Source organism: Grampus griseus, assembly GCF_964374135.1.
Source record: "Grampus griseus genome assembly, chromosome: 9".
In the NCBI taxonomy this organism is placed as follows: domain Eukaryota; kingdom Metazoa; phylum Chordata; class Mammalia; order Artiodactyla; family Delphinidae; genus Grampus; species Grampus griseus.
The window spans coordinates 63,162,212-63,175,712 of record NC_139003.1 but is presented as its reverse complement, the minus strand read 5'-3'; positions in this window follow the sequence as shown (position 1 = coordinate 63,175,712).

The following is a 13,501-nucleotide window of genomic DNA, read 5'->3' as shown; positions in this document are numbered from 1 at the left end:
CTTTATACAGAAGAATTCTGGGGAAGACTGCAAAAGCATCCAGGAAAAAAAAATAGCATAGCATTTTTAGAAAATGACAAGCAGTTTGATAGGTCTGGAGGTTGACTGCTAGAAAGTGAAAGACAAAGGCGATAGATAAGTAGACTAGTAATGAGAAACCATAAAGAGTTTATATAATTTATACTAATTAGATTAAAATAAATATATGCTGTTACTTTTGTTTCTCTTACTCCGTTTTATTTATTTTTTTTATTTTAAAGGCAATCACTTTTCTTGAATCACCTGAAATAAACCTGGTTTTTCAGTTTTTAAGTGATTCTGTGTGATCAAGAATATGATTTGGTGACTATTATTTCTGCTTAGACCATTGAAGTTATAAGAAAGCATCTCAGAATGGATCAGTAGAGTTTCAAATTGAGAAATAACTTGATTCAGCAATATTTAGGAGATTTCCCTCTGGTTTGTAGTTTTTAAATATGTGTTCAGCAATCTAGACCCGTCGGCTTTTGAAACTATCTTGAGGAAAAAAACAAATCTTAAGTGAGCATTATTCTATTACCAGGAAAAGTAAAAGCTAAATGTGTTTAATTTTGAGTGATCAAATATTATTAAATAAAGATGCTTTATCAAAATATGTTCAAAACTAAGGCAGGCATGAGAGGTGCAATTGTTTGAGGAAATTAATATGCAGAATCTTAAAAATTAATGTAGCACATTACTCATCTCTGTTCACCAAAACTTTCTCAATATCTCTGCTTTGCTCTTTATGAATTCTCAGTTATCTATATATAAGATACCAATTTTTTATCTGTTCAATTTGTAAGTGCATACAAAGATTCTGGCTACCACTAATTTAGGTCTTTGGATATAAAATGTCCTAGGGGCTTCCCTGGTGGCGCAGTGGTTCAGAGTCCGCCTGCCGATGCAGGGGACACGGGTTCATGCCCTGGTCCGGGAGGATCCCACATGCCACGGAGTGGCTGGGCCCGTGAGCCATGGCTGCTGAGCCTGCGCATCTGGAGCCTGTGCTCCACAACAGGAGAGGCCACAACACTGAGAGGCCTGCATACCGAAAAAAAAAAAAAAAAAGTCCTAGAATGAACTCGAATGCTCTTACCCAGGTTTGGAAAGACCACATGTAGATTCATAAAATCTGTGATTGGTTAGTTCAGTTGCTTAGAAGACAGTGCCTAAGAGTCACTTTTATGAGGTTTAAATTTTAGTTATCTGAGCTCTATTAATGAATTGAAAACAGGACTCATTTTCTGAGTCAGTCATCCTTTGAATGGGTGTTATTGGTCACTGTGGATTCTGGGTAGATATCTTGATGTGTCAGAATAAAGGCATAGCTTCTACCAGAAAACAGTCCAAGATATGATTTCTTCTGAGAGCATATAAAGAGGAAGATCTCCATAAGAAAAACTAAACATATTATAGCATTATAGCTCATAATCAATTCCATTATATTTAGGGTTGAACTCAAGGTTCAGCATTAGACTTTGAGAAATTAAAACTCTCTGAGGTAAAGGTTTCTAATCCATGAGAGAAAGGGGATTGTGTATCAACAAGGTTATCCTTCCCACTCATCTTTTTTCATTCTTCCTGTTCTGTTTGATGTTCAAGGTTTTAGCCACTAAATAGTATCATTGGTTGTATGCTTAAACTAATAGTTTCCTCTTTCCCCCAAATCTGTATTTCCCTCAGACGGGCAAAGGTAGATTTGTCCATGGGAGGGAAAAAGGAGAACAGAGGAGAAGAAGACTCAAAGAGTGATTCTTGACATTATGCCACACGATTGTTTCTGGGGGGAAAAGTACTTTGTTTAGTTCTTTGCTAATGGCAAAGATCTTCTTGCTAGCGTGAACTATGTTGTGAGAAGAATGCTAAGGAGAGTGTGTATATCTATGTACAACCTTATTTATTGTTTACCTAAAAGGAACATTGCTTTTTCATATGTAGCATTATTTTGGAAAATATACTAATTTAGTAGATTTGAGTCTTGCTCAAATTCTGATGAAACATACTTTTTCCAGTGTTTATCTTTATGTAAATTTGATTAGATTTGAATCAAATTTGATTTGATTAGTTAGTTTTCTAACTCCAAGGGGAAGATAGATTGAGCAGTTTGACAGGGAGCATACTGTGCTGTTTATTTTTTGTCTGTATCTGACTATGTGCATTTTTCAGTAGAATCCAAAGATTTTGAGATTTTCAGAGTCTAAGACTTTCACAGTCTAAGAGCTTCTTAAGAAGCTCATGTTAGCACTAAATAAATATTCCATTTATTTCATTCATGCTTACAAATAATTTTTTCAGACTTCAGACTCTCTCAAAATTGACACAGTTCCTGCATTACAGAAATCCAGTATGTCTGGCCCTACGACCCTGCAACTAGTCCAGGTTTTCAGAAAGCTGCCCCAAGAACCTAATTCAAATGTATAGTATAACCAGAATGGGTATATCCTATAGCAATTTGTCTGAATAAAAACCAGAGGGTCAATTTGGAGTCATGTCATTTGAGCTACTTTGTACTTCCAGGAAATTGCCGTGGGACTAAGTGATCAAATATTGTATCAGCCAGCATCCAGGCCAGAAACACAGACTTTTGAAATTGGATAATTCAAGGAAGATTTATTTACTCAAAGAGATTATTTACAAAGGTATGAGAATAGGGGAACCACAGCAGATAGTACAGCCTATCTGTTTACCAGCCCTGCCTTGAGATAACAAAGGTATAAAGTCCTTACCAGGACCCAACAGGAAACTAGAAGATGCAGGAACATGATGATGTGGTTGATGCCAGCCAGCCAGCACCCTAGGACATAGAAAAGAGTGGAGAAAGGAGAGTAATGAACTGGAGATCAAACAAAAACATCCAGCACCATTTTCATGACCTATAAAAGACCAGGCTGACAGATAGATATGGTTATAGATACTAAAATATTTCATGTTGTATGTCCCCACCTCCTTCTGTGAGGCCTATAACCATCCTGTTATTTCATACCTTCTCTGTGGTCTTTCAGGTCCTTCCCACTGGATTTTCTTCCTTAGTTTAATCATAACTGATAACTTAAGTTAGTTTATTTAATCTTTAGCAGATCATGAAACTGAGGCTTAGCATTCCCACAGCTTAAGTGACAGAGTCAGGGATCAAACTGAGACATATCCAACTCCAAACTATATTATTTTACTAATGTTATAAGCTCTCTGGAATGCAGTATTTTCATTTGTGAAATGAGAAGGATGCACTGATGTAGATGCATTTAAATTCCTTCAACATCTAGCATTTAACTAAATTTTATTCTGAATATTAATGGTGATATAAGCCACTTGTATCTGTAGAAAAAAACTACTTGTAAACTTGCACTATTTGCGAGCAATTTTATTTTTTCTTTGTGCTTTGTTGAATGTCAAGAATACATGGGTCTTCTTTTTTTTCCTGTAGATACCAGGCATTTTAAACATCAAGCTGAGATTGCAAAAGATTCCACACTGGGATACACTTTCAAAACAATTTAGCCACTTTGAAATGTAAATTTGATAAGCAGAAGCACTACTGACACAATTACTATACTCTGTGCAGAGCCCTAAGCGAGTGCAAATGAGTTCACTTTGTGATAAGAACCTGCACCTGTTGGCTAGCTGTGTTTGGAAGTAGCCGGTCAGCAAATCCTAAAATAGCTCGAAAGAGAAGAATATATTAAATTGCGAAGGGAGATTGAAGTGATATCAATCCATTGTTGCACATTTGTAATCATGGGTTAAAGTTGGTATAACCTAAGGGGTTCCCATTATTTTTGTTTAATGATACCACCTCTCCAGTTTTGCCATGCCAGTCAAGACCTTCACTGTCCGAATTCTTTGTTATGGATATCGTATGTCTGTCTGGTCACAGTCTATTGTTGAGAAGGAAACCCTCAGTATGATCTGACACTATATTCCAAGGATTCCTACAGATAAATAATTATTTTACTATTTATCTTTTTCTTAGCAATAGGTTTTGAGTTTCTTATAATTCAACGAGTTTTTAAGTATTAGTTCAAAACAGAATATTAAAATTAAGTTTTAATCTAATCTGTTATATATATGTAAAGAGCTTTCACTTATGTGCTAATGATTTTTAACACCATTCTAATTTTCCTTTGGAGAGTGAAAATGTGTCTATACTTCAGCAGGTTTTATCAGAGTAAGAAATAATATTTTAAGCCAGATCTTGAGTTAGGATTCCTACAGTAAAACGCCACTCGTTCAGTAATTATACAGCAAAAAAAGGTCTTGAAACTCTTTCAAATATCATCTTAAATCAATTTCTAAAATTGTATTTGCCATACTGTATTGTTCAATGTAAAGAATACTAGAATATATTCAGAATTGAAGGTGCTAAAGAAAGCACAGAAATAATATTTTATTCCTTCCAACATATAAAAGTGAGGAAATCAATATATCTATACTGCTACTGCTACTACAGTTGATTGAGAACAAATATTTATGAAGAACTACCAAGATTATTCTAAGAGTTAATATTCAAAATACTTAACAACAGGCAGAGTAGAGATACTAACCAACCACAAGTGATTTTGACCATTTACAACTCAAAAGACGGAAAAGGTGGTTGCCACGTGAATATAAGCCTTGGTGGTAGCTATCATTATTTTTTCAGTTTTGTAGATGAGGAACTAAAATTTCAGAAGAGTAAATAATTTCTCCAAGGTTTGTGAATACTATGAGATTAAAACATTATTTATTGAACCTAAATTGAGCTAACTCTTGAACCTGTACTCTAACCACTACATAAACAATGGCAATCTCTGTATATGGTTTGGCAAGTGTAAAACAATATGTATTGGACATCTTGGTTTGGACTTACCTATAATATCAACATAGTCTAGAAAATCTAGGAGTGACTTTAGTGTTTGTAATCCAATACTGTAATTTTCAATATAGGAAGTAAAAGTCTACAGAAATGAAGTGATGTGCCTTCTTATACTGTTTCCTTTTTCACCTAATCTAATTTTTTAAAAAAAATAAATTTATTTATTTTTGGCTGTGTTGGGTCTTCGTTTCTGTGCGAGGGCTTTCTCTAGTTGCGGAGAGCAGGGGCCACTCTTCATCACGGTGCGCGGGCCTTTCACTGTCACGGCCTCTCTTGTTGCGGCGCACAGGCTCCAGACGCGCAGGTTCAGTAGTTGTGGCTCACGGGCCTAGTTGTTCCGCGGTGTATGGGTTCTTCCCAGACCAGGGCTCAAACCCGTATCCCCTGCATTGGCAGGCAGATTCTCAACCACTGCGCCACCAGGGAAGCCCTAATCTAATTTTTATATGTTAGATATTTGAAACACTTTTTCACTTACTAATGTTGAACTTATTGATATAAACACTAGGTGATGAACAGTATATCTTGAGATGATTGTTTGCCTACAAGATATTTACTATTTCAAATATATAGATAAACGAGTTTTTTAAACATCTTTATTGGAGTAAAACTGCTTTATAATAGTGTGTTAGTTTCTGCTTTATAACAAAGTGAATCAGTTATACATATGTCCCCATATCTCTTCCCTCTTGCGTCTCCCTCCCTCCCACCCTCTCTATCCCGCCCCTCTAGGGCGTCACAAGGCACCGAGCTGATCTCCCTGTGCCATGCGGCTGCTTCCCACTAGCTATCTATGTTACATTTGATAGTGTATATATGTCCATGCCACTATCTCACTTTGTCCCAGCTTACCCTTCCCCCTCCACGTATGCTCAAGTCGATTCTCTAGTAAGTCTGTGTCTTTATTCCCGTCTTGTCCCTAGGTTCTTCATGACCATTTATTTTTAGATTCCGTACATATGTGTTAACATACGGTATTTATTTTTCTCCTTCTGATTTACTTCACTCTGTACGAAAGTTTCTAGGTCCATCCACCTCACTACAAATAACTCAATTTCATTTCATTTTATGCCTAAGTAATATTCCATTGTATATATGTGCCACATCTTCTTTATCCATTCATCTGTTGATGGACACTTAGATTGCTTCCATGTCCTGGCTATTGTAAGTAGAGCTACAGTGAATATTTTGGTACATGGCTGTTTTTGAATTATGGTTATCTCAGGGTATATGCCCAGTAGTGGAATTGCTGGGTCGTATGGTAGTTCTATTTTTAGTTTTATAAGGAACCTCCATACTGTTCTCCATAGTGGCTGTATCAATTTTCGTTCCCACCAACACTGCAAGAGGGTTCACTTTTCTCCACACCCTCTCCAGCATTTATTGTTTGTGGAATTTTTGATGATGGCCATTCTGAGCGGTGTAAAATAACATCTCCTTGTACTTTTGATGTGCATTTCTCTAATGATTAATGATGTTGAGCATTCTTTCATGTATTTGTTGGCATTCTGTATACCTTCTTTGGAGAAATGTCTATTTAGGTCTTCTGCCCATTTTTGGATTGGGTTATTTGTTTTTTTGTTACTGAGCTGCATGCGCTGCTTGTAAATTTTGGAGATTAATCCTTTGTCAGTTGCTTCATTTGCAAATATTTCCTCCAGTTCTGAGGGCTGTCTTTTCATCTTGTTTATGGTTTCCTTTGCTGTGCAAAAGCTTTTAAGTATCACTAGGTCCCATTTGTTTATTTTTGTTTTTATTTCCATTTCTCTAGGAGGTGGGTCAAGAAGGATCTTGCTGTGATTTAGGTCATAGAGTGTTCTGCCTATGTTTTCCTCTAAGAGTTTGATAGTGTCTGGCCTTACATTTAGGTCTTTAAAACGTTTGAGTTTATTTTTGGGTATGGTGTTAGGGAGTGTTCTAATTTCATTCCTTTACATGTAGCTGTCCAGTTTTCCCAGCACCACTTATTGAAGAGGCTGTCTTTTCTCCACTGTATATTCTTGCCTCCTTTATCAAAGATAAGGTGACCATATGTGTGTGGGTTTATCTCTGGGCTTTCTATCCTGTTCCATTGATCTATATTTTTGGTTTTGTGCCAGTACCGTACTGTTTTGATTACTGTAGCTTTGTAGTATAGTCTGAAGTCAGGGAGGCTGATTCCTCCAGCTCTGTTTTTCTTTCTCCAGATTGCTTGGGCTATTCGGGGTCTTTTGTGTTTCCATACAAATTGTGAAATTTTTTGTTCTAGTTCTGTGAAAAATGCCTGTGGTAGTTTGATAGGGATTGCATTGAATCTGTAGATTGCTTTGGGTAATACAGTCATTATCACAATGTTCATTCTTCCAATCCAGAACATGGTATATCTCTCCATCTATTTGTATCATCTTTAATTTCTTTTATCAGTGTCTTATAATTTTCTGCATACAGGTCTTTTGCCTCCTTGGATAGGTTTATTCCTAGATATTTTATTCTTTTGGTTGCCTTAGTAAATGGGAGTGTTTTCTTAATTTCCCTTTCAGATTTTTCATCATTAGTGTATAGGAATGCAAAAGATTTCTGTGCATTAATTTTGTATCCTGCTACTTTACCAAATTCATTGACTGGCTCTAGTAGTTTTCTCATAGCATATTTAGGATTCTTTGTGTATAGTATCACGTCATCTGCAAGTAATGACAGCTTTATTCTTCTTTTCGTATTGTATTCCTTTAATTTCTTTTTCTTCTCTGATTGCTGTGGCTAAAACTTCCAAAACTATGTTGAATAATAGTGGTGAGAGTGGGCAACCTTGTCTTGTTCCTGATCTTAGTGGAAATGGTTTCAGTTTTTCACCATTGAGGATGATGTTTGCTGTGGGTTTGTCATCTATGGCCTTTATTATGTTGAGGAAATTTCCCTCTATGCCTACTTTCTAGAGGGTTTTTATCATAAATGGGTGCTGAATTTTGTCAAAAGCTTTCTCTGCATTTATTGAGATGATCATATGGTTTTTCTCCTACAATTTGTTAATATGGTGCATCATATTGATTCAGTTTCGTATGTTGAAGAATCCTTGCATTCCTGGCATAAACCCCACTTGATCATGGTGTATGATCCTTTTAATGTGCTATTGGATTCTGTTTGCTAGTATTTTGTTGAAGATTTTTGCATCTATGTTCATCAGTGATATTGGCCTGTAGTTTTCTTTCTTTGTGACATCTTTGTCCGGTTTTGGTATCAGGGTGATGGTGGCCTCATAGATTGAGTTTGGGGGTGTTCCTGCCTCTGCTATATTTTTGAAGAGTTTGAGAAGTATAGGGGTTAGCTCTTCTCTGAATGTTTGATAGAATTCGCCTGTGAAGCCATCTGGTCCTGGGCTTTTGTTTGTTGGAAGATTTTTAATCACAGTTTCAATTTCAGTGCTTGTGATTGGTCAGTTCATATTTTCTATTTCTTCCTGGTTCAGTCTCGGAAGGCTGTGCATTTCTAAGAATTTGTCCATTTCTTCCAGGTTGTCCATTTTATTGGCATAGAGTTACTTGTAGTAATCTCTAATGATCCTTTGTATTTCTGCAGTGTCAGTGGTTACTTCTCCTTTTTCATTTCTAATTCTATTGATTTGAGTCTTCTCCCTTCTTTTCTTCATAAGTCTGGCTAATGGTTTATCAATTTTGTTTATCTTCTCAAAGAACCAGCTTTTAGTTTTATTGATGTTTGCTATTGTTTCCTTCATTTCTTTTTCATTTATTTCTGATCTGATCTTTATGATTTATTTCCTTCTGCTAACTTTGGGTTTTTTTTCTTCTTCTTTCTCTAATTCCTTTAGGTGTAAGGTTAGGTTGTTTATTTGAGATGTTTCTTGTTTATTAAGGTAGGATTTTATTGCTATAAACTTCCCTCTTAGAACTGTTTTTGCTGCATCCCATAGGTTTTGGGTCATCCTGTGTTCATTGTCATTTGTTTCTAGGTATTTTTTGATTTCCTCTTTGATTTCTTCAGTGGTCTCTTGGTTATTAAGTAGTGTGTTGTTTACCCTCCATGTGTTTGTATTTTTTACATATTTTTTTCTTGTAATTGATATCTAGTCTCATAGCATTGTGGTTGGAAGGATACTTGATAAGATTTCAATTATCTTAAATTTACCAAGTCTTGATTTGTGACCCAAGATATGATCTATCCTGGAGAATGTTCCATGATCACTTGAGAAAAATGTGTATTCTGTTGTTTTTGGATGGAATGTCCTATAAACATCAATTAAGTCTATCTTGTTTAATGTATCATTTAAAGATTGTATTTCCTTATTTATTTTCATTTTGGATGATCTGTAGGTTGGCGAAAGTGGGGTGTTAAGGTCCCCTACTATTACTGTTTTATCGATTTCCCCTTTTATGGCTGTCAGCATTTGCCTTATGTATTGAGGCATACCCCTGTTGGGTGCATAAATATTTACAATTGTTATATCTTGTTCTTGGATTGATCCCTCGATCATTATGTAGTGTTCTTCTTTGTCTCTTGTAACAGTTTTTATTTTAAAGTCTGTTTTGTCTGATATGAGAATTGCTACTCCAGCTTTCAATTTCCATTTGCATGGAATCTCTTTTTCCATCCCCTCGCTTTCAGTCTGTATGTGTCCCTAGGTCTGAAGTGGGTCTCTTGTAGGCAGCATATATACAGGTCTTGTTTTTGTATCCATTCAGCCAATCTATGTCTTTTGGTTGGCGCATTTAATCAATTTATATTTAAGGTAATTATCAATATGTATGTTCCTATTACCATTTTCTTAATTGTTTTGGGTTTGTTATTGTAGGTCTTTTCCTTCTCTTGTGTTTCCTGCGTAGAGAAGATCCTTTAGCATTTGTTGTAAAGCTGGTTTGGTGGTGCTGAATTCTCTTTGCTTTTGCTTGTTTGTAAAGGTTTTAATTTCTCCATCAAATCTGAATGAGATCCTTGCTGGGTAGAGTAATCTTGGTGGTACGTTTTTCTCCTTCATCACTTTAAATTGTCCTGCCATTTCCTTCTGGCTTGCAGTTTCTACTGAAAGATCAGCTGTGAACCTTATGGAGATTCACTTGTGTGTTATTTGTTGTTTTTCCCTTTCTACTTTTAATATTTTTTGTTTGTATTTAATTTTTGATAGTTTGATTAATATGTGTCTTGGCATGTGTCTCATTGGATTTATCCTGTACGGGACTCTCTGTGCTTCCTGTACTTGATTAACTATTTCTTTTCCCATATTAAGGACGTTTTCAACTATAATCTCTTCAAATATTTTCTCATCCGTGTCTTTTTCTCTTCTTCTTCTGGGACCATTATAATTCGAATGTTGGTGCATTTAATGTTGTCCGAGAGTTCTCTGAGACTGTCCTCAATTCTTTTCATTCTTTTTTCTTTATTCTGTTCTTCAGTACTTATTTCCACTATTTTATCTTCCAGGTCACTTATCCGTTCTTCTGCCTCAGTTATTCTGCTATTGATACCGCCTAGAGAATTTTTATTTCATTTATTGTGTTGTTCATCAGTGTTTGTTTGCTCTTTAGTTGTTCTAGTTACTTGTTAAACGATTCTTGTATTTTCTCCGTTCTATTTCCAAGATTTTGGATCATCTTTACTATCATTATTCTGAATTCCTTTTCAGGTAGACTGCCTATTTCCTCTTCATTTGTTAGGTCTGGTGGGTTTTTACCTTGCTCCTTCATCTGCTGTGTGTTTCTCTGTCTTCTCATTTTGCTTAACGTACTGTGTTTGGGGCCTCCTTTTTGCAGGCTGCAGGTTTCTAGTTCCTGCTGTTTTCGGTTTCTGTCCACAGTGGCTAAATTGGCTTAGTGGGTTTGTTAGGCTTCCTAGTGGAGGTTACTAGTGCCTGTGTTCTGGTGGATGAGGCTGGATCTTGTCTTTCTGGTGGGCAGGTCCACGTCTGATGCTGTGTTCTGGGGTGTCTGTGGCCTCATTATGATTTTAGGCAGCCTCTCTGCTAATGGATGGGATTGTATTCCTGTCCTGCTAGTTATTTGGCATAGGTTGTTCAGCAGTGTAGCTTGCTGGTGTTGAGTGGAGCTGGGTCTTGGTGTTGAGATGGAGATCTATGGGAGATTTTAGCCATTTGATATTACATGGAGCTGGGAGGTCTCTTGTGGACCAGTGTCCTGAACTTGGCTCTCCCACCTAAGAGGCACAGTCATGGTGCCTGGCTGGAGCACCAAGACCCTGTCATCTGCACGGCTCACAGTAAAAGGGAAAAAAGAAAGAAAGAAGATAAAATAAAATAAAAGTATTAAGATAAAAAATAAGAAATAATTATCAAGAAAAAAATTTTTTAAAGTATAAAACAAAAACGGACAGGCCAAACCCTAGGATAAATGGTAAAAGCAAATCTATACAGACAACATCACACACAGAAGTGTACACATACACACTCACAAAAAGAGAAAAAGGGAAAAAAGTATATTTATCATTGCTCCCAAAGTCCACCTCCTCAATTTGGGATGATTCTTTGTCTATTCAGGTATTCCACAGATGCAGGGTACATCAAGTTGATTGTGTAGATTTAATCTGCTGCCCCTGAGGCTGCTGGGAGAGATTTCCCTTTCTCTTCTTTGTTTGCACAACTTCTGGGGTTCAGCTTTGGATTTGGCCCCGCCTCTGCGTGTAGGTTGCCTGAGGGCATCTGTTCCCGCTCAGACAGGACGGGGTTAAAGGAGCAGCTGATTCGGGGTCTATGGCTCACTTAGGCCGGGGGGAGGGAGGGGTAAGATGCGGGCCGAGCCTGCGGCGGCAGAGGCCAGCATGACGTTGCAACAGCCTAAGGTGCGCCGTGTGTTCTCCTGTGGAAGTTGTCCATGAATCCCGGGACCCTGGCAGTGGTGGGCGGCACAGGCTCCCAGGAGGGGAGGTGTGGAGAGTGACCTGTGCTTGCACACAGGCTTCTTGGTGGCGGCTGCAGCAGCCTTAGCGTCTCATGCCCGTCTCTGGGGTCCGCGCTGGTAGCCACAGCTCGCGCCCATCTCTGGAGTTCCTTTTAGCAGCACTCTTAATCCCCTCTCCTTGCGCACCAAGAAACAAAGAGGCAAGAAAAAGTCTCTTACTCTTCGGCAGCTCCAGGCCTTTTCCCAGACTCCCTTCCGGCTAGCTGTCGTGCACTAGCCCCTTCAGGCTGCGTTCACGCAGCCAACCCCAGTCCTCTCCTTGGGATCCGACTGAAGCCCGAGCCTCAGCTCCCAGCCCCCGCCCACCCCGGCGGGTGAGCAGACAAGCCTCTCGGGCTGGTGAGTGCCGGTCGGCACTGATCCTCTGTGCGGGAATCTCTCTTCTTTGCCCTTCGCACCCCTTTTGCTGCGCTCTCCTCCGCGGCTCCGAAACTCCCTCTTCTGCCACCCGCAGTCTCCGCCCGCGAAGGGGCTTCCTAGTGTGTGGAAACCTTTCCTCCTTCACAGCTCCCTCCCACTGGTGCAGGTCCTGTCCTATCCTTTTGTCTCTGCTTATTCTTTTTTCTTTTGCCCTACCCGGGTACGTGGGGACTTTCTTGCCTTTTGGGAGGTCTGAGGTCTTCTGCCAGGTTTCAGTAGGTGTTGTGTAGGAGTTGTTCCACATGTAAATGTATTTCTGATGTATCTGTGGGGAGGACGGTGATCTCCACCGTCTTGAAGATCCTTCCCCCAATTTTTTAACATAATTGAAATATCTTGTTCTTTGGTAGACTTAACCCCATCTGTATACATGGAATATACAGAAGGCTGTGTGGTGATTCAACTTACCTTTTTTATACTTTTCCAGCAAAAATCGAAAGCATTCCTGTGAGATCAGCTGAGTCTAGAAGTCTGACCAATAGACAGCCAGAGACTGAACTCTTATATATCCTTACCCACCCTCTGAGCTTTTCAAGAGTGAAAAAAGAGATTTGGGTTCCAAAGAAATGTTGCATACATAGTTTCTTTTGTAACTAAGTATCATGGCTTTTTAAGTTAGACTTTATAGATGCCTGTCATAACATAGCTTTAGTTCATTCCTTGCTTATTATATCATCCATGCTTGCAATCTGCATTTACATTGTTAAAAACAAGGTAACAGACCCAAAATGGAATCACTTTTGCTAAGCCCCACATCACCAAAGACTTTATTATTTCTGCCATTCCCAGAAATGGAATCTTAAGTTGGTCAGTCAGAAATTGCATGATCACTCTAGTTAGGTAAGTTGCCTGGTAGACCTCTGCCATCCCCTAAAGGAAACTAACTTTGCAAAAAGCAACCTGCTTTTTTGCCTGGTATAACTTTCTTGTTCCTGCTCCCTATTGCTTATAAAAGTCTTTCATTTTGTGTAGGTCCTTGGAGTTTCTTTCTATCTGCTAGATGAGATGTTGCCCAATTAATGAATAGCTGAGAAAAACCAATAAGATCTTTAAAATTTACTCAGTTGAATTGTGTTTTTTAATAACATAAATAGCCTGTATCTTTTGTATTGAAAAACTTGGCCCATTCCTTTTCTAAATCTAAATCACTTTATTCCTTGATAAATGGTCACCTGATTACTTTCCTTCTGCATTCCCTGGGTCTGGGTTGAAACACTGTGAAGATTCCAGGGAATACCTGAACATTATTCCCTTAAGAGTCAGTTTTTAAAAAAGGCACACCCAGGGATATGGTAGGCAAACCTATTCC